We start from the raw sequence: 27,153 nt of genomic DNA on the forward strand, positions 1-27,153 counted from the left end.
GTATTTCAGGTATGTTTAAATTGTCGGTTATTGCTTATTCTGTTGTGCCTTCAGAGGATGTTTTTGTTTAGGAGGTCACAGGGATTTGACTGACTTCTTTCTCCTTCACTGAGGAGAGTAGTGGAAAACTACCCTCTTCAGATTTGAAAAGAAACTTGTCACAGGTTTTTGTTTTTGTTTTGTTTTGTTTTTGCACTTTTGGCTAGGAGAAGAAGAGAGGGCTCTCCACTGGTGGAAAGGAGAAAAGAGGGGCTCTCGTGGAGGGGCAGGCCTGGGGAAGGGGCTTCGCCCTGGGCTGGGAAGGCAGGCAGGCCTTGGGGTGAGGGGGGGGGGGACCAGGAGAACAAGTCCTCATTGTGAGCAGCTAGCTGAGGAAAGAGTCAAAGGTCATTTGGATGATTGGAGATTTGAGAACAAACAACTACCCTCAATGATTCAGGGTAAGCTAATAACAAAGTATATCTTTTGTTTAGGAAACTGCCATTCCATAGTGTTTTCACACACACTTATGTAATACCTTTTTGGCCCTTACTGCTGGGGGGAGTGAGGCAAGGAGGTGTGCCTTTTCCAAGGTTACTAACTCAGGGTACATGCAGATCTTCTCAAAGGTGAGCACTTATAAACACATTTTGTGGTGGAGATATAAATATAATCTATTTATAATAGATTAAAATTAGCCAGGGATGAGTGAGGGAGGTTCTGAATTGTATGTAATTTTTAATTTAAATTTTGAGTAATAATAGTATTGACCACTTACTATGTATTAGGCATTTGACTATGTACTTGACACATTATTTCATTTAACCCTCACAGTTCTATTAACTAGATAGGTATTGCTTTAAATTGCAATATTACAGATGAGAAAAAGAAGGTATTGTAGAAAGAGATAACATGCAATTGGTCACAGAGTTAATAAGTGGAGGGCTCAAATTCAGAAAGAAAAGTGCTGAATTCCTCATCTTAAGCGCTACCTTCATTCTGCCTTCATATTAGTAGGTCCCTTGCAAGGACCAGCATTAAGTGCAGGGTTTACTTAGCGTGATCAACTTTAGTTCTAATGGAGTTGTGTTTCTGTAACACTGTAGTAAGTTCATGATGATGACTCATACCTTAGAGTGACATGAGTGGTGTTGTAGAATATTTGATGGGCAAGGTGATATGATCGTTTTTTTAAAAAAATGCATAAACCAGGGAGCTCAAGAACTGACGGTGAGCTTTGCCTCCAGTGTCAGCAAGTCTGATGACATGGGCAGCGTCTTTCACCTCCCTGGGCTCAGTGTCTTGGTCTGCGGTGTCATCTGGTGACGGCACGCTCAGACTGTAGGGAAAGTTGGCCGAAACTGCTGACTAACTTACTCAGTGTCATTCAGTGAAATGGATGCCAAAGGTTAATGGTCCAATAATATGCACTTATTATTTTTAAGTTAACTTATTTTATTTCTAACTAGTACAGTTAAAAGAATTATACAAAATATGTACAAAAGTAAATCTGAGTAGGACTCAAGGATTTAAAGTGAAAAAGTAAAAGTCTTATTTCTCTGTCTGTCCCCTAGTCGCACTGCCCAGACATAACTACCTTTAAGTTTTCTCTTTTCAGAAGTTGGCTGTACATAACATCTTGTGTGTAAGCTTATAAAAGACTGCTAGTTTTTAAAAATGATTTTAATGACAAAAACAGTACATGGCTATATACATCTTATAAAAATGTTCAAACAAAACCTGTTTTTAAAAATGTACAGGACTTTAAATTCATGCATAGTGAGTTTTATTCCCTGCCACTGAAAAATGAGTAAGGTGATCTGTTGGAGAATGTATTTGAATCGTGAAAATATAACTGTCAACATTATGCAAGCATCAAAGCACTAAAAGAAGCTTTTGGGTTTTTTTGTTTGTTTGTTTTAGATCTTTTAAAAATGACAATGAAAGTCATTTAAGGCATTGTTGCTCAAAAATACTTTCACATGGTGATTCAAGTTTTGAGATCCAGAATACTTCCCCATTTCCTTGTAAATGAGTTTTGACTGTTGAGAAGTGTTATGCTTTGAAAAACCTCTGGAGAGGGTTTCCTGTATCTTTCCTTCTTTTGTTTGTTTTTCATGTAGTTGCTGGGGTTTTGTTATATGATTTTGTAATTCTTTTGTTTTCCAAAATGCAGTTAAACAAGAAGTGTTAGGGGCTTTCCTAAATTAGCTGCAGGACCCTGTCCTTTGCATCACTGCTCCACCTCTCATTGTGGACCAGTGACTCCCGTTAAAGGCCCAGTCCATGGAGCTGCATGATTTGGGGCTGTCTGATCTTGACTCCATGCTACGTGATGGACAGAATGTGTGGTTCCAGGGTGAGCTTGCTCCACATGACCCAGCTTGTTGGTGACTTAGAGCCACAGGGGTCCCCTCTTCCTGGGCTCTGCTTAGCAAATTGTTAATGATTCATCACTTTTCACATCAGGGAACCAAGTCCTAGTGAAGGAGGCAGAATCCATATCACGTGTCCACAGAGGTGAGAGCCAGTGAACGATATTTTCTACACTACCTGTCCAAGAGGAGGCCTAATGTCTTCTCTGCCGGAGCTGCCTGGAATAGAGGGCCCAGGTGCAGCCCAGGTGTACTACCCAGACTCTGGCTCTATGGACATCTGGAGAGCTTAGGCACACGCAGGTGGGCCCCAACCCTAGAGTTTCTGATGCAGTAGGTCCAGGGTGGGACCCACGAATTGGCAAGTTCCCAGGTGACACTGTTTCTCTTGCTTGGTCCAAGGGGCACACTTTAAAAATCACTGGCCTAGCAGCTTCAGAAGCCACAGCAAGGGAAGACTGGATGACTGGTTTGGCATAATGTGGTTACTGAGTACACAGAGCTACCTCTGAATTCCAGTTACTGAAGGCTGGGAGAGGGGCTCATGCTCTGAGTGTGTGGGGTGTGTGTGCCCCGCCTTATTTGTTCACTGGGGTGATGGACCTTGAAGCACTCAGTGCAAATTAATGCCCACATGTGCTTTGAACTCTTGGTTTTCCAATTTTTCAAAAACAACTAGTATGATCAGTTAGGTCCTACTCATTTAACCATTTCCCACATTTCACTTTTAAATGAAATCATCCTTCTTGCATTCAACTAATGGAAAGTTGTTCACCTTGCCAAACAAGGTTCCACCATCCCTGAAGTGAATTTTCCAGAGAACTGGAAACTCTATGCAGCTTTTATAGGAGAAGCAGAATGGAAATGTTAAAATTTATGTTATTCTGATACATATTTTCCACGGTTTGATATTTCAGTAATATCCATCACATCATATCTAAAGACATTCATTTGACTCTGTAAGGCCAGCAGTTGCATTCTGGATTTCTTTTTCATCCTGCCTGCAACCTCCTCGATCAAGTATTATTTAAATTTATGTTGTTTACAACTATTTAAAATAATATATGTCATCATCGGCTGACATTAATGAGTGGCTATTATGTATCAATTACTGCTAAGAGATTTACAGGTCTGATCTCACTTAATTATCACAGCCACCCTATGAGGAAGACAGTTCTCATTTTCTCTGTTTTACACATGCTTAAACTGAGAATGATGAGGGATTAAATAACTTGCTGAAGGTCTCTGGTTAGAAAGTAACAGAACAGGATCTCAGATGCAGGGTAATTTCAAAGCCTAATGCTTTCCCACTATGCTATCACCCTTATTAAAACATACTCACTAAAGAGCTTTCTATGCTTGGCATCATTAAATATTGGCCCTGCCCCCAAGAGCATTCAGTCTAAAATAGTTTACCTTATTGAGCAAGATAGTAAAGGCCTCACAGCTGAGCAAGCATTGAAAAAGATATAAATTGAATATTAATGTGTAAATATTTACTCTGCACAGAGAATAAGTTTTATGAAAGGAAGACATGTTTATTTGGGTTAGGGTGAACAGTATGTAACTTGCCTTTCCCTTAAAATGAGAGTGGATCTCAGGGAAGAATGTCTCAGGAGCTCCCTGATATTGAACTGTGAGATCTTGGTAAAAATTGGGATGGAAGGCCTTTTTGGGAATGGAATTTATTCTAACAGAAGATTTGCTTGTGGGAGCTGAGTACATTTTTCCGGAGAGGACAGGTTCCAGCACCACCCAGTAGAACTTTCTGTGATGATGGGACCGTTCTAGAGCTGAGCTCGTCAGTAGGGCACCCCCAATCACACAAGGCCATTGAGTGCTTGAAGTGTGGCTCATGCTGCCAGGGAACGGAATTTGTAGTTTTATTAAGTTTCAATTAATTGACGTTGAAATAGCCACATGTGGTTAGTGGCTGTCATATTGGACAACATAGGGATAGTGGAAGGCAGTTGAAGGCTTAAGAAGCAGGAGGTGGGAATGGTGGCTGACAATGTGTGGACCTGAACTTGAGTGTAGAAAGAAGCCCTAGTGAGCCCTCTGGGAAGATACTTGGCAATATGAGGAAGCTAGGGGACAACTGGAGGAGATCGAGGATTTCAGACATGAGACGGGCAGGACAGACACAAGACTGAATAGAGGGAAAAGAGGAAAGGACAAACGGAGACTTCCGTGCAGGAGAGCATGGTGGGATTTGGCAGCTCACTGCTTGTGGGTTGGAGTGCAGTGGAGGTTGGCAGCTACTTCAAGACATCCAGCCTGGTGATGGGAAAACAGCTCTTTTGTGCAGCGTCTGATTTGTGTTGGCGTAGGGACATTGAACTTGAGATGCCTTATTGATAGAGTGTGTAGCCTGAAGCTGTATCAGAGAAGCAGGCTGGTAGGTGGATAAATAGATTTAACATTTGCATAAATATATTTAATCCGTGTATATAGATAGTCAGAGCTATTGTGTGTTTAAAAAATAGTAGGAAAGTCAGTGCGACTGAAGTGGGGTGAGCAAGATGCAGTGTGATAGGAAATGACATTGGAGAGGTAGCCTGGTAGAGCTCCGTGGCTACCAGGAGCTCTACAGTCCACGTAAAACTTTGGATTATATTTTAAGTGTGATGGGAGGCCTTTGGAAAGTTTGAGAAGGAGAATGGAGTCTCTTTGGACTTTGTAAATAACCACTGTGAATGCGGTGCAGACAATAGACTTTAGTGAAAGAGTAAGAGTGGAAGCCAGAAGCTGTTAGGTTCCTTCAGTATTCCAGGTGAGGGGTGGTGATGGCGTGGACTAGCACAGCAAGGGTGGAGGTAGAAACGAGTGGTTGGATCCCAGAGATACATGTTTAAGGCAGAGCCAACGGAATCTGTTATTGGATGAGATGTGTGATATGAGACATAGAAAGGAGTCAGGGATGATTGAGTGGTATTGTTTATTGACATATTAAGCTAGAGATGCCTGCTAGACTTCCTACAGGGGTTGTGAAGCAGGCAGTTGAAGATGATTTGATGAGTTGTGGGTTATTAAGGTTTTCACGGGAAGAGAGGAGCCAGAGGAGAAAGAGCAGCCGAGGGACAAGAGAACCTAAGAATGGGCCAGAGGTCTGAGGTAGCAGGAGGTCACAGGATCCTGCTTTGGAATGGAGGCATTGACCCCGGAGAGGAACATGCCATCTGGCTATGGTGTTGTTGAAACAGAAACGGTGTTTCTTGAGTAGACGGACGTGGCGTGGTGGCAATTCCTGGGGACAGCTCATACCGGGAGCCTATGGTGTGGTTCTCAGAGAAGGGGGGAGTGGGGAGAGGAGGAGGGGGAGACATGAACTGGAGGTGCAGTGGGGCCGACACAGTAACGGGGCAGAAGTCGAGCTACAGCATGACTTCGTCAGGGCAGGTCAGGTGTTGCCTGCTCCTTGCGTGTAAAAGTGCTTTTAGGATATTTAATCAAATTTTTATGCCTCAGGGTTGGATAACAGAATGGGAACTGTCGACTTAAGTTTTTTTCCCAAGCAAGCATACATGTTCAGAATTCTGGAGAACTGTATGCTCAGAAAAAAAATTAGTTTATTTTAGAAGAGGGATCCTTTATCTTCTTTTTCTCATTCTCCTGTGAATGTCTGTCCCACAAAATCATCTTGCTTGCTTTTACAAATACAGGATTTCCATTTACATGAAAATATGTGTTTTATATTTTTTGCCATTAAAATGACTAGTCTTGATATATTCAGTGCTCATTTCCAGTCTGTTTAGGCTTTCAGCCATTAGAACGTTTACTATAAAAAAAAAACCCCACAAGATTTTCTACTATAGTTACTGACTGACAGTGTACCGATAGGGCAATGGGAGGGGTTACTGAGATCTCTTACTTAGGATTATTCCAGAGAGAGGTCACTTGTCTTTCCACTTACCTCAGCTGACAAATAGACAGAGAGAAGGGAATTGAAAGTCAATACATCAATCAGACTCCCAAATTTTATCAGAGACAAGACTTGGAACAGAGGATTTACGTATTATTCATAGATAACCTTTCCGTCATTTATTGATTCAGCAGTCCATCCTGTTCCTGAGCCTGTAGAAGTAATTAATAGTTACTTAAATAAATACAATTAGAATTCCTTCCATGAGTCCTTTTTATAGAGGAGGATCCCCATGCTGTTGGCTGGTGCTTATTCCCTTCTTGCATTTGTTGGCACAGTGCCATTGTCAAAAGATCTTGGGGCATTAACTGGCAGCAACTCCGTCTTGTCCCCCCCTGTCTCATTATAGTAGCTCCTGAGACTGTGTTATAGTAATGTCTTGTGGGCTGGCAGCAGGGAAGAGGACTTCCTTCCGATGACACTCGTGTTCAAGCAGCTGTTTCTCTTTCTCCCAAAACACCAGTTTCCCCAGCCCCCAACTGGTTTCTCCCTGCTGAGAAGCCAAAATATGCCAAAGTCACTGCTAGACCAACTTCATTTTGTGACAGTGCAAATGACTCTGATGCCATTTCCTTCCCCCAAGCTTTTTCCAACATAAGCTTTTATCTTCTCTGTCAAGAGCTTATTTTGTCATCTTGCTTCTCTTCTCCTATAAATAATCCATTTCCCCCCCACCAGACTCACAGCACAGAGGCGTGCCCCGGTCATATGCTTGTGCTGAGCATTCTTTCGGTGTTTTTCACTTGCTTCACCCTTCGGTTCTTTTCTTTTACCCCCATCAGGATCTCCAAACCGAGGTCGTGGAAGGTCAGAGTTGAAAACAATATTGAGTGAATGCTTTCCAGCAGAAAACCGAGCACCCTGCTTTCTGGATGTTTGCAGAAGTTTTACCCTGGTCGCATTGACCCTTGCCACACTTTTGCTTCTCTATTTTCATTTCAAGGTTTAGAGGCCCTGGTGATAGGAAGGAACTATAAATAAGAACAACCCCGAGAGTGATCGGATGAGCTCAGATGATCCGTAACTTTTTGGCCTTTCTCTTGGCTTAGAATTCCTCAAGACCTATTACAGTGACTTATTTCAGTTGCCTCTGAGTACCAGGGGTTTGGAGCTCCCCGAGTCACTTACAGAAAGGTCTCATGGTTATGGTGTCTGTCAACTTGCTGCATACTGAAATTGCTTTTATTATAGTAAAAAGGGGTGAAGTGGGTACTAACATAACGACATTTTACAAACACAGTTGCACTTTGAGAGCTCAGCATTACACGAATCACACCATAACATGACCTGTCCTTTGTTTGACAAACTCGATTATTTAACCAATTTTCTTCATGGGAGGTAAGCTTATGGTTTCTAAGGATGAATGAATGCCTTGCAAGTAATGGCTGGTATGTTGGAATTTAAGCATACGTATTAAAGAGTCAATTATCTGAAAAAACCCTTGCTAGTAAATATTTCCTACCCTCCATAAAACTTTGAAAATAATCTCTTCTGAATGGTTAAGATGCATATATAGTCATGCTGATATCTTATTCTGAGATTTCCATCATGTAAATATGGATGTAATCTCCTTTAATAAGGAACACTGTATGTGTGTGTGTGTGCGAGTGTGTGTGTGTGTGTGTTCTAGACCAGTGATATTATCATAGAGTAATTCTGCTTAATCTTTCTTTGACCCCTGAAGGCATCCCAAGTTTGGAAGGGCTGTTGATATTTCCTTATAAACAGACTCCTAGACCTGGCTCTTATATAGGCACCCAAGGAAATGCCACAGTACTCTTTGCCTGCTCACTGTGGTAATTGTATTCACCATCCGGAACATGATTTCTTAGGTCTAATTCATCTTGTTCCTCTTTGCCTCCCTTTTCCTTGTGAGGCTTTAGAAGATAAATTACACCCAAGAGTCAGAGTCTCTCTACAAGGTCACACTCCAAGTTGTAGACAGAAAACCAGGAATTTGCACTTCTGCCCTGTATCTTAATTTGTAGCCTGTGCTAAACCTCTTCGGGCCTATACCCACCTCAAGTGGTGGCCCAGAATTCCCCTGGTTTCGATGGACCAAAGAGAATGGTGGCCCTCGTTCCTCATTTGCACGTTTCCTGGCTGTAGAGTAAAAATGGTAAAAGAATGAACTGGTCAGCTCCCAGACCTTTCCATTTCTTTGCTTTATAATTGAATAACAGTGATCTACAAGTGAAAGAATGTAGCTAACCAGTGTCATTTGGGATCTTCTAAAGCAGTACGGAAACTCTGCATTCTTCAGACCAGCTCCGGGCCTGCCAGCACATTCCTCTCCGATGAGGTGGAGGAAGACTGGTGGCCGGGCTGGGTTTGCAGGGCCGGGGTGGGGAGCTGCCGTTTAAAAATACATTTAATTATATTCCTTCTCTGCAGTAATATTGATACCATTTTTAGTCCATTACAAATACTGTGATTTTCATTTAAATCATGTCCATTATCTTATTGACCTAGTTTTTATTTTGTAATCAAAATGTTCTATTTCTGGATTGCTTAGCCCAGAATCTTTTTTTGGAAAAGGTTATGGACCCTTTGTGGAGTTTTTTTTTTTTTCCCTTCCATATCTGCATACAGATGGACTGTCTCTGTGTTCACTATGGTATAGAAAATGCTACTCTATTGTTCTCTTTAAAAGTGCGGCTTTTCTCTGTTTAATTTGGCAGGGTGCCATGGGACCTCACATCTGGTGACTTTTTTGGTGAATGGATGGTGGGAGAATTAAGAAATTCTATTTCTGTTTAAAATGTATTTTGGAGGTCTGGATTCTCCTTTCCCCTTCTTTCTTTGCTCTTCTGCCCTTGCCCTCTTCTCAGTTTTTTCTTCTTCACCCCCCCGCCCCACCCCCACAGAGGTGGTCAGTCTTACAGAGTTGTACGCATTCATTTTGATACTCACAGGATCCCCCTTATCTTAAGCCTTTTCCTTTTCTAAGCACCTTTCCCTCCTGTTCTCTTCCTTACCTTCTCTTTCTTGCTCTCAGCAAGACAGGCCCACTTCTCCGTGGGCTCGGGCTGGAAGTTCCCTCTGAGAAGGAGCCCCTGGGGGCGTTCCCCGAGCGCCCTTCCCCCAGCTGGTCCTTCCTCAGCATCTGATCAAGGCCTCGAGACCCCTGAGGGGCTTTCCACTCTTCCTTCAAGGCGTTCTTTCAGTATTATTTCTCACTGTTCTTCTTGACACATAGGGATACCTTGCCCTTTTCTTTAAGTAATGCACAGAATCAGAGAATTTTAAAATTTAGAGGGACCAGCCATCTTATTTTGCAGGTGAGGAAGTAGAAGACTTGAGAATGATTTCTCCTAAGATCCTGAGGCAAAACTGCCTCAGAACCAAGTCAATTACCCCAACTCCTGACGCCTGCTTTGGGGCTCTCTTCTCATCACCCTTTTTCTTAGCCAGGATGTCACAAAGATGTGTCTGGTTCCTTTCAGTGCTCATTTCTCTTGATCACCATCGGCCTTCTCAAATATCATTTGGTTTAAATGTGTTTTAGAGTAACTGAGTCTTAAGTGTGTCACTTTCTTATCAAAAGAAAGCACAGAAGATGAAGCACAGCGACCAGAGTCTCTCTTTGAGCTGTCGGGGATTTTCTCAGGAATGGTAGTTTGCCCTAGGTCATTTCTGTTGATGTGTTCGTTCCTAAGGACCGGGAGATGACTATGACATATAGTATGCAAGCTCCAACTCCTTCCTGCATAACTGGAGTCTCCCTGTTAATCAGGAAACCACACTTAAAGCTGTGTCCTGAACTCTGCCCAGCATGTCCGCTTGGCCAGGAAGGATAGGGAATTCCGACTGGCAGCAGCCCCTGGGGACTAAGGGAGTAACTGGAAGTCAGGTAGCAAGGAAGGCATCAGCAGCACAGGGTATATTTCAGCCAATGGGACTGACTCTTTGCTTTCTAAAGTCTCTTTGGGGTCGATGTCAGGCAGAACCCAGAACATCAGCCCCCTGGGCCAGCGATTCTACACTTGGGGATTTTATGATATAACAACATGTTTTCTTTTAATGGAGGAGGCTCAACATAGAGTTGTTAGCTTTTATCTTGAGAAGTACAGTATTAAAAAAGCAATAGTAAAATTGTCATATGATGTTGCAATCCTTTCATAAGAGAAAAGACATTTCAACACCCAAAGTGGGAAGAATATAATGTCGGAATATAGTCCTCTATACCATGCACATATTGCTTCCAGAAGAACTCATTGCCTTGTCCAGATATGCCTTAATGTAGCCACAGGCCAACATAAATTTTGTCCAGGGGCAGTGTTGATCTGTGATACTGGGGGACCACTGGCCTTCACTCCAGGCTGGTGGGCCCCTGCCCCTCTGCAGGGAGAGCACGGAGGATGCACGGGGAGGAGGAGGGCACGTAGAGCAGCTGCATGCAGAGTCCGGTGCACTTGCTGTAAGTGTCCAGTAAACAGTGTTCATTTTTGTTCTCTCTTGGAAAGGTCAATAGGCTGGATGACTGTTCCAGGTTGCACTTCAAGGGACACTGTCCTCCTTTGGCTTTTTTTCACTGTAGACTAGGATCTGATCTTCAGCTTTGCAGATCTGAAGCTTGATCTGGAAATCTACTTCCAAGCTCACAGAATGCTAATCCATCAACGAAAATGCAGCTCATTATCGTGCAGAGAGTGCAGAGAGAATATAGGCTTTTTCAGAGACCGTGTCGCTGGATCGGTCTGCCCACGTCCCTTGTCCTCTCCACAGTTGGGGAGCAGTAGGGTGGAGGCTGGCATGGCCATCACGCAGTGTGCTTTGCTCGGGGATACAGAATGGAAGCACAAGGAATTGAGTGACTGAATTTATTCCAGCAAGCTGAAGGTAGAGCCCATTTTTTTTCACGGGCATTGTTTTCTGTCTCTCCCCTTTGGACTTTCCTTTTTGTTGAGAGAGTAAAGCCTGGTGGTTAAGAGCAGAGGCTCGACAGCCAAGGTCCAGGTGGGAATGCAGGCTTTACCTTTCACGGGAGTGTGACACTGGGCAGTTTCTCTGCCCTCCCTGTGCTTCACTGCTGGCATCTGTAAGCGGGAGGTAATGAGAGAATTTGCCACAGAGGTTTGTTTTGATAAGGGAAGGAGCTGATCCGTGTAAAGTGCTCTCGAGAGTTTGGTGTATAATAAATGATCAGCAAACATTTATTATTATTAATGTCATGGAGATATATCTGAAACTAATATAAAAATAATATCGACTGTCAACTATAATTGAAAATTAAAATCAAAATATCATAGAGGAGGCTGTTCTTGTGGTGGACATGGACAATGAATAAAAATCAGATGGGAAGAATTGGTTAACTTTCCTTACTGTAGAATTCAGCTTTTCAATAAACTTTGGTTTCTATATTTACTCTTCATCATTTCCGTATATTTTCATATCATGTCTCTCTGTCCAGATTGTTTTCACTGATTATGTTTTTGGTTGACTGTCCTCTATTGACATATGGAGAGATAACGTGATCTGGAGCTGTCAAAGGCTTCCTTTCCCACGTACACCTGTGGGGAGGTTTCTGGTTTTGGTGTGGTAGATGCTGTCAGGGTCTCTTCCCTAGGTCACCTCTTCCTGGACTTTTCCCCTTTGACCTTGGACTTATTTGGTGGAAGTGGGAGAAGCCCCCTAACTCTTGACATACCAAGCATGAACCTGCCTATGAAGATACCGAGAGATACTGAGACACTTACACAGGTGTCCTTTAAAATAATAGTAAAGATGATTCTTTGACTAGCTTTGTGTGTGATTTTACTTATTTTGCCAAGCCCAGAGGGCAAGTGACAAATAGCCTGATTTTTTCCATTTCTCCATCCCCTGAAGTAACAACTATTTCCCAGTGGGAGCCAATGCCAAATCGGTGTTCAGGATGCCTTCCAGAGGAAGGTGTGCATTCCATATAATCTCTAGACATGCCTAGCACCTGCACTGTGATTGTTTTTTCAATTTCCTCACTAAATTTACAGTGATAAATTACAGTACTATTAGCCATTATAATGTTTTACTATGAGATGTTCCAGGTAATTTGCTACTGAAGCAAATTAATTCACCCACCACCTATCTGTGGTGTGAGGAGGAACTGCAGCTGATGATCATCAGCTAAAACTTTCCTTCTGTAAGTCGCACTGTCCATTCATACATTAAAGTGTTCCTCACTGCTCTGCTGCATTCCCATTCCTTTGAGTGCAGATTGTTATCCCTCACTCCTTTTCCCTTCCCAAGGCAGCTAGAATGAACAGCGTGATCGGACTGTTGCTCGTTTGTTCATCGCCAGGCGAGAAATCAGAGAGATGCTAGGTTTTTGGAAGAGAAAAGGAGAGGTCGCTTGGAGGGACTATTTCTAACTCTGTAGTCAAGGTTTTCTCCGGAGAGTGCTGCAGCCTGCTGTCAGAGTTGTGTTGTGTTCTCTGCTCAATTTGCTTACCTGTCAGCCTTGCTCACAGGATGCCGGTGAGAGCCTGCTATCACAGTCATACATGAGGAACGAGGCAAGGAAATAGGTAACGCTTGGGATCCAAGTATCCGTTTTACTTCTGGATCTCTGTAACACAGAAGATGTTCAGATCACAGTTCCACATTTCTATGGCTCTTTCTCCGTCCTTCACATCCTGGGCCCAGGGAGGAAGTACTAACATTTCTTCAGCACCCAGCTACCCTGGCTCATGCCCAGCTGCTCCAGGGCTGAGGGGATCAATATCTCCACGGGCCTGTGATGCATTCGAGACGTGTCGTGGTTGGGAACTCAGTCTCACAGTTCACAGGAGACCTGCCGTCTTCCCTGGTGGTGTCCTTTCTTATCAGGAGGAGACATTTGGCTCCTTTGTAGCCCTTCCTTTATCTGGACCATAATTAATCACTATCCCTGTTCTTGGTGGTTGCTCTACTTGATGCTTTGGGGAAAGAGGGATGGACATCTGCCCCCCAGACCTCAGTATCTAGTGGTTATGAGGCAGAACATGACACCAAAAACCAACAGCCAGGGACCCCAGCTGTTAGAGTGCTGACTGACTCTGGAAATTTCCTTTGGGAACTACCTGTGCTGTGTCACTGCCTGGGACTACACTTTGGATGACCCCAGAGCCCTGCATAACAGAACACACCAGAGCAGTTTGGTGGCCTAGGGTCATCATCCCTGGGTGTGCTTGGGACTGGGAGGAAGGACTAGAGAAGTGAGTCGGGCCCACTCTAGAGATCCCTGTAGTCTTACTCCCCTTGCCTCAGGGTCTCGGTGAATCTAATTTCCCAGAATTCACTGATATCTAAACTCTTCTTTGTATAGTACTGAGTTGTTGTCAAATCACCTTCTTTTCTTTAATCTTCATGGGAACATAGGAAGTAGACAGCATCTTTATTTTCCCTCTATTTTAATGGAGCAAGAGTCTTCTGAGAAGCTGGTAACTTGTTCCAAGAATCAATGGGCTGGGATCATAAGTCCTGGCAGTCATCACCTGCTCATTCACTTCTCTCTAGGTACATTTTTCCCCAGCACAAGTTTTGCCTTAAGTGTCTTGTGTTGGCAAAGAAAAGGAGAAAGTTCTTTCTCCTTCTGTGAGTCATTGATGTAGGCAACCATCACTCCCACAGGGAAACGCCCGGAGCAAGGGGCTGAGAGTGCAGGAAGGCGGTCAGATTCTGCACAGAGGAGCAACTCTGAGGCGCGAGGACCTCAGGGGCTTCACTGCAGCCTCACGTGGCAGCCCACGTGCCTCGGTCCGGTGTTTTCATCACTGCGGTGTAGGTCATCGGTGTTCAACTGTGTGCCTCAAGAATTTTATAAAACAGGCACTGCCTTACTAGTCACAGGCACTGACCTCTTTTCCTGTAGATTGTCTGATGAGAAAATGACAGCAGCCAACACAACGATAGCCATCCAGCATGAATGAATCAAAATCATACCTATTTTTTTGGTCAGACTGGCAAAAAATATTTTTTTTGGTGTGCCACAGAATTTTAGTAATTAGTTTACATATGCCATGAGATGAAACAGGTTGGAAATCGCTGGTATAGGTGGAAAAACCAAGCATAGTAAAGTCCAGTGACCTGTTCAGCCCAGAGAGGTCAGTGGCCGCCTGAAATCACCCCCATGGATGCTTCACTCCATTAGTCAGAGACTTGTCAGGTGTAGAGAGCTACAAGCGCTGAGGTCAAAGCTTTGCCCTTTCTCTTGTTTCACACAGAAGAGTGAGTGTGTGATTATTGAACGTATTGGTGGAGACCCCTGCTAGATGGGACACTTGTTGATGCTCCACATCATCACCAGGGAAGGACCTTGAGAACACTCACGTTTCAGCTCCCGTGGCACAAGGCGCACAACTACTGTTGACCTTGTGGGTCTTCACACCCACGCCATCCCCTGGAGAGCCTTGGACACCAGACGGGATGCCCTGGGAAGTTCTACCAGAATTTCCTGTGCTGCTGGGGCAGCTCCCTGCACCAGGCAGCTAACCAAAGGTCACAGTCTGTGCAAATGCACCACCTCTGTTGCTCAGGAACACCCTGACCACGGGAGTCCGAGTTAATTGATCACACAGGGAAAACGACTTCATTGAAGTTGGTTGTAGCAGGAAGAGGGAGAAGTGACTGAAACTGATTAAAAATGAGCTTAACTGAAGAGCTAAGCTGCCTCAAATCCTTCGTGGAAGTCGGCAGGATGTAAATAATAAATCATAAATAAATAAAACTCAAGAGCTAAATAAAGGCCCTTCAAATATACCATCCCTCACAGCTGCAAGCACTGCACAGTGGAATTGGCCCATGCATACAATTACGAGTATTCGCTCCTTGACACTGACTGTATTCAACCTCAGATACTTTTCATGCAAAATATTTTTATCTAAACCCTGTATACTAGCAATGACCAGTAAAATGATGGACTGAGCTCTAAAGTACTGAACCAAGGCAACTAAGCCGATTTTTCAATCTAGCTGGAATTTTAGGGATTCAAATTTTTAGTGCAAGGATCTTAAACTGTGTTATAAACCTCCATACCTCATGAAGCACCATCAGCTAAGTATACATGCACACATACACGCACACATATATATACCGTAGACATATGTATATATTCTTACACACACACACACCACTAAAAGGCAGAATATATTATGTAAAACACATATAAATGTAGAATACATTTATATTTAATTTTATATAATGAATATATTATATATATAAACTTTTATAATATATGCTTACATTCTGCCTTTTAGTTTTTCCCTCTGTTTAGCTAAAAGCAAGACTTTTTCTTTCTGGCCAGCTTTCTAACAGCGGTGTCACTTACTGCATCTAGGAGGTTTATCCAGTAGTCTGTAGGGTAAAAATCGAGCAGACAAAATGGCCCTTCAAGGGCTTTTAAAGGCATCGGGTTAGAGCTCAACCTACAGTCCCTCCCTAGGTCCAACCTGGTTATTTTTTCCCTCCAGCACAGACTGGATCAGTAGCAATTTCTCTGGCTGAGCCTCAGATGAGGTGCAGAGGAGCTCACTGGATCCACTCACCCATCAAGCTGGGCCCTGTTCCCTCTGGCAAGTGTACCACATGTCTAGGGCATACTGCTCCCTAGTGCCTGCCCCCTCCCCCACCCCTCTCCCACCCCACCCCGCCCCGCCCCACCCCGCCCCACCCCAAGTCTCCAATCAGTTCATTTGGGAGCCAATTGTGAGTTGCTTGTTCTCAAACCTGTTTATGCCACTTGTACTTTTTCTACTTAAGACATGTAAACAAGTATTATGTAAGCAGTTGATATGGGTGTGAAAAGGAGAGGTGTTTTTATGAAAACTACACCATTGTCTTAGAAAGACTCGTCGGTGATGAATTTGCTTAAAAAATAAAAATATTGGCTAAGTTAAGTATAAACACCGTAACTCAGAAAGTTACGGGGAGGGGGAGTTGGGGGGAATCCATAAAAATCTAGGCAGATTCCATAGTCAAATTGATTTTCAGCCATCTTTGGGTTTTTTCCTCTCCTTTAAAGAAACTGAACCTGAAAATCAAGCAGATTTCTGGCTTTACGAGAGAGACAGTTAGGAATTCCAGACTGTGGATGGGCCCCTGTTTAAAAATAAGGCATTGCTCCTGTACCAAGCTTGTGAATAAGTGTACACTCATATATTTATCTATGAATATATATAGTAAATGTCAACATATCTATGTACCATTTTTATGATTTCATGCTTTAACCAGTTTCTTTTCAGATTAACTGACTCTCAATGCAGTCGTCTTGGAATAGAATTGTTTTTTGTTGTTGTCGTGACAGCACGTTGTGTAAATTATACATGTCTACTGAGCACGAGGAGATGCTTATACCATGTGGGTTACGACAGAGCTGAGCCAGGCTGAGGAGAGGGCAGACACGCGTCTCTCTTATCATGCTCATCAAGGACACGTGCTGGTTCAGAGACACTGGGCAGACCCGTGTGCGCAGCGAGTGCGTACGTTGTTTCTCTCCCAGCCTTTCTCCCGCCCCTCCTCTTCCCCTCTCTCCCACCTCTCCGTTTCCCTCTACCGCTTCTCCCTCCTTCTCACTCCCTACGCAGTGTTGTTTAGTTTGAAGAACTCTGAAATAAGGGAGAAATCATTTGGAATTGAACAACAGTATACTTCAAAGTCCTTGTTCCAAAAAAGATATGATCTTGGGCTCTAAAAGATTTGAAATATATGTTTATTTATGTAACCCCAACACACACATACAGAATGTATATTCATTTAAAGAGCTTTGATTTATTAAAATGTGGCTTTACATCAGGTAATTTAGGAACATACCTATTTCTCACAAAGTAAGATCAAGATATAGTGAAAGAAAGCTTATTTAGAGTGTCTTAAAATCATCTTTCTGTTCTCTTTGGTCTAAAAACATTTTGGAAAGACCTTCCGCTCTCTTTGTGCTGGGTCTGGGCTCTATAGCAGAGCACAAACATTTGTGGGAAAAATGTGAGGATGTCTGTGGACACTGGGACATGTTAACAGATGGATTTGAGAACTCTCAGGAAGGAGAGTATTTTACCACACAGTGAGGTCATTGTTCTCTTTGATAATAAAAGCCATATGAATGTGCTTTAATTTGTGCTAATGTGGAATGCTTAAAATCATACAACAGGTATGATTTTTAGGTTCCAATTCATCCAGAGAATGCAGACCCTGAAGAAAAAATGCCAGATCATGAACTTCATGGGAAAGCCTGAATCCGCCCACTTCCAACAAATAACAAACCATTCTTCGTTTCAGTAACAGCTCTTAGAGGTTTTATTTTGATAGATTGCAAGGTATTTTATTGTAGAGCGTAAGCCAGATGCTTCTCTCAAGTTAATGGGGAACAACTGATGGCAGACAGATTAACTAGAAAAAAAATGTTTCTCTCTGCCGTTCTGGACAATAACGCAATTTAATGGCATTTCACATGAGTGGACATTTCAGATGGATGGGTTTGTCTTCTGCCTCTCAGGGCCTAGGTCCAAATTTGGAGCTGATGGTGGAAAAGATGGATGACCACAGAGATTTCCTGATGAAATTGGTTAGATTTCTTCAATCCGCATTAATTCCTCGTTGATTGTTACCCATCTCCATCTCTCTGACCCTTCTTAGTGAACCCTGATTTCTGAGGATTTTCTGGATCTAGAATAACCAAAATATGCCAACTGAACTCTGAACATATTGAAAGACCTACTTGCCTGATATTTCAGACTTGGGGAAGAAAGAAGCTGCCTCAACCTGAGATCTTTTCCTTGCTTTGAGTAATAATGGGTTTTGTTTCCTAGTAATAAGGAGACACAGCTGGGTAGGGCATGAACTCTAAAGCAGGAGTGAGTGTAAGAGAAAAATTGTTTCCATCGTTGTTCAGGTAAAACCTAGTAAAACAGAGACTTCGGTCTTGGATTAAGTCTGATGAGGGAACTCGAAACCACCCATGACTAAGCAAGACCGACACTTAAGGGCATAAGAAGCAGATGATTGTGGGAAACCCAGGAGCGTCATTGTAGGCCACTGGGGTGAAGAGGGGGCCCCCAAAATCAATGGAAAGAGGAACCCATGGGAAGAACTGGGGACAGCAATGCTTTGTGGCTTTCATTAAATAAATGCCCCTGTGCTTCTTGACTGGCGACCTGAGAGTCTCATTCACTTCCACGTTAGGGTAGGCTTATTGACGTAACTGTTTTTGCTGATGCTAGAGATGCTTCCTCCAACCAATTTGCATTGTTAATATTTTTACTATAATTGTATCAGCCCCCTATTCTGAGCCAGATAGATGCCTTTGGCTTATAAATAGCACATATTGTGGGAGACGCTCAAGCAGGAGGACAGACTATTTCCACTTGAGTTGAGAATTTATGTGGTTACTGACAGTGAGCATGACCTTCCAGTAGCCACAGGTTTACAGACATGCATGTGCCACACGTTGAGGGAATGGAGCACACCAGTATACCAAAAACTGCTAAATCACAGGTGCTTAAGACCCTGGAAGAAGGTGCCCAGGAGGTGTACACTTAGTTTAAAGAAAAATTAAATAAGTGTGGCATTTTCAATGGCCCTTTTCTTCACTTGAGCAGAATGACAATATTTCACCAGACAACCAAGAGCTAAATCAAGATTTAAACCAACTTCTCAGCTTTCACGTAAAGCCCAAGCTCAGTAGTCATTAAAAATAAATGGGATTAAAATAGATGTAGAAGCACCTATTTTATTTCCGATTTCACGCTCCTGTATTATGTGCAGTGCAGCCTGAGACCCGTCTGTGAAGGCTGACTGGAGTGAAAACAGCCCTGGGAGACAGCTGGGAGAGGAACAGGTTTTCAAGTCCGAGACTAAGTCCTAGGCTCCATGTTCAGCTGTCACCAACTCACCAAGTGACCTCAGCCCAGTTTCCTCACCTTAAAAATGGCAATGATGATAATGCTGACTGTTTGTGGGATGCAGCGATGGCTATGGTCTGTACCTTTGGCAGCTTGGGGCCAAGAGTCTGAGGGAATAGCCTCTCCTGTCTTCCTCGGGGCTCTCTCCAGGGTGGGCACAGGCTTTATTCTCTCCCCAGGCTACACCTTTGCTGAACTCCGGGACTCTGCTGTCCCGTTACCCCAGGTCATTCTGACTGAGTAGTTGAGGAGAGGTGCACGCCCTTCCTCCACGTTCTGAAGCTCCCCTGGACTCTCTTTTCTTCATTTTATAACCTGTCCCAAGGGCCGGTAACTTGGGGAAGTCACCATGTCCCACTCCTCTTCCTGTCACCTGATACTTGTTTCACCAATACCTGCCTCCCAGGTGAATGAATAGTAATTCTTCATTCACAACATTGCTTTTGCTACCGTGACTTTATTATCTTCTATGTAATGTTTACTGAGCCCTTACCGAGTGTCAGGCGCTGTGCACACACTCTGCTGTGTTAGCCTCCCGTTAACTTGAGAGAACGGTGGGTGAGACGGGCTGAGAGAGCTCCGGACCGACAGCTGTTCCGTGGAGGGGCCCGCCTCCCTCCCTCCCTCCCTCTCTGTGTCTTCCTTGTGCAGTTGTCTCCCAACTGTTCGCCCCCACCCGACCCCTCCCGCAGGCCGCCACCAGATGTACGCACCTTCCCATACCACCATCCTTCTGGTTTTTTTTGTCCTTCAAAAATTGTTTTTAAATTGAAAAATAATTGCCATAACACTCTATTAGTTTTAGGCATACAATGACATGATTTGATATTTGTACCTATTTACTGTTGCCTTTATCTTCTGTCCTTCCTTGGAAGGCAAGGACTATATCCTGTCTATATTTGAAGTTCACATAGCATGCAGTGTAGAGTCCTGGGTCTAGCGGATACATTCAACAAATGTTTGTTGAAAGAAAGCAAAGAAGAGAGAAAGGAGTAGTAATGTTAATAATTATAATAGCTAACACTTATATGGCATTTCTGTTTTAACTTAATCCCCTTGTGAGTTTGCTTCCTCTGGCATCCCCATGAGATAGGTACTGTGATTTTTCAGTCCCATTTTACAGGGCAGGAGACCGAGGCAGGAGAGGTTAAGTAACTTGCCCAAGGTCACAGAGCTGCTAAATGACAGTGTGGCTCCCGAGTCTGTGCTCTTCTTTTTCTGCCATGTCATGCTGCTGGGCCAGAAAGGACGGGCAGACTGGGAAAGATATAGAAACAGGATGAACCTCAAATCAGCGCCCAAGCTGACAGAGCAGAGTACGTTTAGCTCAGGGTGCTGTGTTTTGTCTTCCTTTAATTTAAATTGAGGAGAAGTACCACTGATCAGCGGGAGTGGTGGCCAGGCTGCCGAGCTTGTGGCTACTGCCTGGGTTGCTGTGAGAAAATCATTACCGTGAGACTTCCTGAACACCGCACCCGAGCTTTCTTCCTTGTATTCTGCTCATTATAGGAGACGGCTGCAAGGTCCACATGCCTCCAGCTCGGAGTCCCTTGGAGAAGGGGAGGTTGTAGCTTTCTCCTTAGAAGTTCCCCTGAGAACATGTGCTGTCCATGGACTGCTCCCTAAAAGGAAAAAACTGTGGACTTGAAATCAGCATGGCTGGAAGGCAGTAGCAAACGTACCGGGTTTGGCTGCAAGGAGCTGATAAAGAATTTTAAGTGGGGGTATTTCTCTTTAGAAGTACAACTCTCCTATTTCGTCTACTGTTAATGTGGTTGGTTTCTAACTGGGCCCACAGTAGCTACTGGTATTTCTGCTTATGTTAGCACCACTTTTCTCTCCCACGCAAAAAATCTATCTTAAGCGTATTGTGAGTTTAGAGCATGTTAGAGGAAGTGGTCTCTCATTTAGGAGCAGGGAAAGTTGATTTTGCCAGCATTTAGGGAACACTTTGCACCAGGAATCCTAGAGTAAATAGACTACGATTCCAGATTCGATGAATCAGAGCTGAATCATATTTAAGTGTGTGCTGCATTTTAAGGGATTCCCTTTGGCCCCCGCCCCTACGGGGTGAAAAGCATTGCTTTTCCTGTGCAAAGAAAAACCATTGATTACACCCAGACCACTAAAATGTCTTTGCGGTGACGTTGTGAATGCATTGAGTGTTTGTTGTGGCGCAACTAACACAACTTTCTAGATTAGTGAAAAGCGATTTCTTCTTTCTAATATACAGAACATTTAGCTCTGTCTCTGCCACTTTGAATCCGAACAGATCTGTCTGGCCCCCTCCCTTGTCCTCCACCCGCAAGGGCACTACCGTCTTGTAGATCTCATGGTAGGTTTTTGTATCACTGCCCTGTCTGTTCCTAGTAATTAAGGACTCTCTGAACAATGTGAAAATAGATTACCCTTCATCTGGTTTCTTGGAAGGACCATGCATGAGGGTAGCTTTTCACATAAAAGGCTAAACCACAGAGAGAGTCCAGGAAGTAGAGAATGAATGGCCGAGGTGACTTGCTTTTCTTAGCTCTTTGAGACTGTAGGCACTGCTAGTGCAGTGGGCGGAGCCCACACAGACCCTGGGCAAGGCACCATGCGGCTCTCCCCTCCATGCCATGATTTACCAACTTGTGACCTTGGCCAAATGGATTCGCCTTTCTGAACCTCAGTTGTCATCTGTAAAATAGGGATGATAAGGCCTACCTTGCACGGTTATTGTAAGGATTGCAAACACTGGGTATAAAGTGCCTAGACTGGTATGTAGTCATTGAGAGTAGCTATTGTTGTTACGCTGTGGTTGTCACTGTCATTACCACTACCTCCACTAGTAGCTCAGGGGTGTGGGAAGGACTAAGAACAACTTGGCTGCTATTGGCCTCCCATGCCCATAGGACAGAGCTTTAATCTTTAAGACTACCCGCCTTTCTTACTATAGCAGCTGAAATTGCTCCTAAAACAATAAAAGTAAACATAAAATTTGCAACCACATAAGAGTAAAAACAAAGAATGCAGTTTCCTCATTCCATCGGAGATCCCTTAGGTGAGTGGGTTCCTCCTTCCTTCCTTGTTTGCTTCCTTCTACCTGTAAGTACTGACAGGCACCCACTGAGCATGTGCAAGGTTCAGGGGTGAGCTGCAGGGGTCAAAGTTGCAGAGACATGGGTTATGTCCTCAAGGACCTTGCCATCTACCAGGAAAGAGGAAATGCCCATAAACATCTTGAAATTAGGTGGAAAATGACAGGACCATAAGAAAGGTACCACTAAAGGGCTATGGAATTTAGGAGGAATTTTAGCTGGAATCGGGACATGCAGGTTTTATGAAACAGCCATCCTATCATGATCAAGAACAGAGATTCTAGCCCTGGCCATTGTGGCTCAGTTGGTTGGAGCCTTGTACCATATGCTGAAAAGTTGCAGGTTTGATTCCCAGTCAGGGCACATAGCTAGGTGGTGGGTTCAGTACCTGGATGGGGCATGTGGGTAGGGGTATGGCAACCAATTGATGTTTCTCTCTCTCAAATCCGTAAATGTATCCTCAGGGCCAGGATTTTGAAAAAGAGCACAGCCTGGCTGGTTTAGCTCAGTGGATTGAGCATGGGCTGCGAACCAAAGCATCGCAGGTTTGACTCCCAGTCAGGGCACATGCCTGGGTTGCAGGCCATGGTCCCTAGCAACCACACATTGATGTTTCTCTCTCTCTCTCTCTCTTTCTCCCTCCCTACCCTCTCTAAAAAATAAATAAACACTTTTAAAAAATTTAAAAAAAAAAAGAAAAGTAAAAGAGCACAGATTCTGGGACTGAACCATCAAGTGTGACCCTTGGCCTTGCCACTTAACATGTTGTGGCTCCTTGAGTAGGCAAAGTCCCATTTCTGTGTTTCTGCTTCTTCATCCTTAAAATGGGGATAATAATAGTACCTACCTCTCAGGGTTCTTGTACAGTGAGATATGTAAAGTGCTTAGAAAAGCGCCTGGCACACACACTGTGAGTGCTATGTGAGTGTTTGTTAGATGAATTCGCCCAAGTGCAGGTGTGGATTTACCCATCGAGCAAGGTGGGCAGTGGCCTTCCAGGTGGAGGGCCACACACGCCAGGTCAGAAACGGCACTGAGGCGTAGGGTTGGGGAAGGTGAGACCGGGAGGGAGGGGCACCGTCGGACAAGACTGTGAGGCTCTGCAGTGTCAGGCCAGGAATCTCAGACCTCACTCCCCGTGTGTGAAGCTGGAATCCAAACCTGTCGCAGGTCTCTGCATCTCAGTGCCAGTGAACATGGCAGTGAACGAGAGGCCAGCGGGCGTGAAATCGAAGCTTGGATTATCAGGGCTCAACACACAGGCCTGAACTGACACCTCAGGGAAGACGTGCAGTACAGCCCTCTCAGGAAGTTAAACTGGGGGCGGGGGAGGTGCGGAGATATAGGGGGTCGGGGGGAGGAAACATCACACCATTACACCCATCTACTGCTTCCTTTCAGGTTCCAGACTTTTCTTCTTTAGGGTACAGTCGGCTGTTTGGCTTGGGTTTGGGTTTGGGTTTATGTATGTGGAGCCTTGCAGTGCACGCAGTCGTCTTTACTGTCTGTGCAAGGCTGCAGGGGCGGCGTGGATGATGGAAACCCATCACAGGAGGCTGTCGTCTCCAGGACGGGCACTTTGCTGGGATGTGGACTCTGCTCACCACTCCCTCCTCTGCGCACCTCTCTCGGCTGGATTCAGCAGGACTTCAGGAAGGGGCTGCCCGTGGTTCACAGGGTCCCTGAGAGGAGCATGCCCTGTCATCTGGGCATTACTTTCTCAATGAAATAGCAGAGGGTTGGAGCACCCTAGGTTTGATACGCTTTCAGCTTTAGCTGTGTAAAGGCTACCTTTGATTTTTAAAAAATCACCCCAGTTATTGTGAGGGGATAATATTGCTTTATAAATGTTATGGCGATGAGGGGGCAGTTCCTAAGATCTCATGTTAGTCCTGTAAAATTCTTTTTGGAACAAGGTAGTGTACAATAAATCTATGTATGAACCAAATCAAGGCCAATTATCATAAACTGTGTGAAATATGGGAACAATGAAATGATCAAGTGCCCCTATAAAGTAATCTGTTTTTTTGAAACCTGCTATGCATCTATGCACGGAGGGACTGAGGGTGAAATAGCACCTTATTAACAGCTGGAAGAGTGATCCTCTGGCCCAGGCTGCACTTTGCCAGCAGTGGCAGGTCACCCGAAGGCATCTTGTGAGTGATCTCCAGGCAGGTGCCTGGGGCCCTTTCCCTGAGGTTACCTGCCAGCTATGCTTGTCTACCTTGACAAGCACATTTGTAAATAATGGGGAGTACATGCTGATTTCAGCTTGGAAGGCACTTTTCCCCATACTGCTCCAGTGACTCTTCTCAGAGACCCACAACTGGTCTTGGAAACTGTTGTTTATCTTTTACATCCTTGCTGAAGAGTGGAGTTGGTCCCCGTCCGTCTGACAGCCAAGTCACACCACCTTCGATGGGAGCAGCCCATGTTTGTCCAGTGGTAGAATTTGGCTCTTTCAAACTTAGGCTTACAGGGCCTGTTTAATAGATTATGTAAGAAAGAGTGAGGTCATATAAACAGTCATGGCTCCTACCTTGAACCAAAAGCCATCCTTATTTGGTGCTTCCAAAGTTAGAAAACAATACGGGCAACAGGCGTTCTCTCGGGATCAGTGAAGAAATAATGGCCGCCTTGTTCTCCACCACGGGCTTTGTGACCGTGTCAGCACAGCAGGCTGCCGGCTGCTTTTAGCTCCTGAAGTTTGGACTGGTTTCTTTCACCCTCTCAGCCCGCTTAGAGGGAACAATTTGGGAGCCCACCGAATCCCTCACCTGCTGTCAGAATGCCCAGGCATCCTTGGGGGAAAGGTCTACACTGGGGCTCTGGGGCGAGGGTGGGGGCTCTGCAGCCCTGTGGGAGAGGGAGAAAGAAGTGGGCCCTGCCACTCTGCAGAGCCCTTCAGCAGCTGAGTCTCAGAAGAAACAGCATAACACTTCTCTCGGATCATCATTTGGCTGAGCTCAAGGTAGATCAAATTTCACCCTTAAATAACTGTCTTCTGTCTGTGTAAACAGTCACGGCCATTAGTCTTAAACTTCAAACCTCAGCCCACAGATCTGGATTGGTTTCTTCTTCAGACCTTAACTCTGGGGGCCACTCTTCCCTGCTTTCTGCCGCCTCTGATGCCTCCATCTGAGCCTGCAGCCTACTTTCGGGGCCTTAAAAGCCATTCTTGGGCACGTACAATTAAGAGAGGGCGGGGAGTGAAGAAAATCCATTTACTTGTCCTCTTGGGACCTAAATCCATTTTAGTATCCCACTTGCATCAAACAAGAAGTGCCAAAATACTAAAGCATGGCATTCTGGTTCTTTTCCATGGGAAGAGAGGTTATACGCAGGAGGGCTGGGTTTCTGTGGAGCGGGCGAGAAGCCTGGCCAGAGGTTGGTCTCATTTAAGAACTAAATATATTCAGTGGCAGCAAAGATTTTTGCCAAGTCAATTTATTCCAATTCTAGGGACAGAAAGTCAAGAGTTTTGCTGCTCCTTTAAGTTGCTTTTTGCATATAAATTTCTGCACGAGGTGCTCTAAAGCAAGAATGAAACAGCAGCTTGGCCTCTTCCGCACGCCCAAGAATTTGAGGAACAAAAGAGAATGCAATGGATGATCGGTTCTGCTCTCCAAAGGCCCGTCCTGACTACGAGGGGATCCTGGCTGTTTCCTGCCACAGGGGTGCTCAGCCTCTGCCTGCAGGAGGACACATGTGGAGAGGCTGCCTTTCTGCAGATATCTGTAAAAGCCAAAACCAAGGAAGTCCACTGACACTCTTGTTGTTGTGACAATGTAGCCACATCCCAAGTGACACTCATATCAATGGGATGGGGAGAGATTTTGAAAGAAAGCAGAGAATCCCCTACCTACCATGGAGAGCAGCTTATTTTATAGCCAGGAAGCCACGGAATCTTTCTGAAATTTTTCCTTGAGGGCTACACTTTAAACTTATTCCTTAGCCACACATTAGGTCTGATTAAGCAACAGTGTGCAAACATGAGAATTGATGTTTCAGGAAGCAGTGGAGAGCTTCGCAGTGTTTGTTACTAAACATAAGTTTTAGGAACTCTGATTTAACCGAGGTGATTGCTTCTGGTAGCAATTCAATGGAGTTGTCTTAACAAATTAAGTTTTATCAAGTTTTGTCTGATAGGGATATTCTCCAGCCTTCTCTCCAACATGATGTGTGCTCGCTGCTTTTATGCAAGTGAGGCTGGAGTCGCTCTGTAATATAAATGAGGTCACCTTAATTGGCCTATTTTAATGCTCTGCCACTATGGGGACATCAGATTCCCAGCGAACAAGCAAGTAGCCTGTTAGGGGCAAGATCTCATGGTAGAAATTCCTCACGTGCAAGGTTTAGAAAACTCAGTTCTTTAGTCAGTGTCTTGTAAGGGCACAAACCTTAACCTAAATATAGAGCTAAAAAACAACCCTTCCATGGCAGAGCTCCTTTAAATGAGCTCAGTCCATCTATTCATCTGTGTGTGCTGACTCGTGCCTAAATATTGGAAGCCAAATCCAAAAAAGACAAAGCAAGCCTGTGGCTCAGTCCCAGGAAAGATGTGGAACAACTGAGTGTACCTGTGGGCAGAGGAGCCACTGACAACCGCTGCGGGCCCAGGGTCGGAGAGAGAGATGCTGGCGCATTGTAATCGTTCTCATTAATTAACACCACAGCCTTTACAAGTGTCTTTGGCACGTGCAGATTTCTCCATTCATCGTGATTCACCTCAGTTTTCGAACCGTCAAATGGTCCAGGTTTCAAACTTCCGGTAAGATCAGAAGTTCGGTAAAGGTGTTAGTCATTGATGATTTTTAGCATTGGGTTGGCCACAAAGTTCATTTAGTTTTTTCTGTACAATGGCTCTAGTTGTCTTTAACTTCATTCAAAAACAGTTTTGTGAGATTATATCATGACAGCTATCATATCAGCATGCATTTTAGAAAAAC

At 44.3% G+C, this 27,153-nt stretch overlaps 1 protein-coding gene and 2 long non-coding RNA genes across 4 annotated transcripts in view; 2 read left to right on the top strand and 1 right to left on the bottom strand.

The window, feature by feature from the left end:
• SAMD4A (sterile alpha motif domain containing 4A) overlaps nucleotides 1-27,153 on the top strand; it is a 205,091-nt gene that overhangs the window by 73,398 nt on the left and 104,540 nt on the right. The window lies entirely within an intron of this gene.
• LOC118496937 lies at nucleotides 1,177-10,092 on the bottom strand. The gene is made up of 2 exons (XR_004899493.1): nucleotides 6,268-10,092; nucleotides 1,177-4,731 (listed from the first exon to the last, which is right to left on the bottom strand). It is a non-coding gene; the product is annotated as an uncharacterized LOC118496937 (long non-coding RNA).
• On the top strand, nucleotides 10,115-16,382 carry LOC118496939. Its single transcript, XR_004899496.1, has 3 exons — nucleotides 10,115-10,124; nucleotides 14,460-14,463; nucleotides 16,171-16,382. It is a non-coding gene; the product is annotated as an uncharacterized LOC118496939 (long non-coding RNA).

Source organism: Phyllostomus discolor, chromosome 1 (assembly GCF_004126475.2).
Source record: "Phyllostomus discolor isolate MPI-MPIP mPhyDis1 chromosome 1, mPhyDis1.pri.v3, whole genome shotgun sequence".
NCBI lineage: Eukaryota > Metazoa > Chordata > Mammalia > Chiroptera > Phyllostomidae > Phyllostomus > Phyllostomus discolor.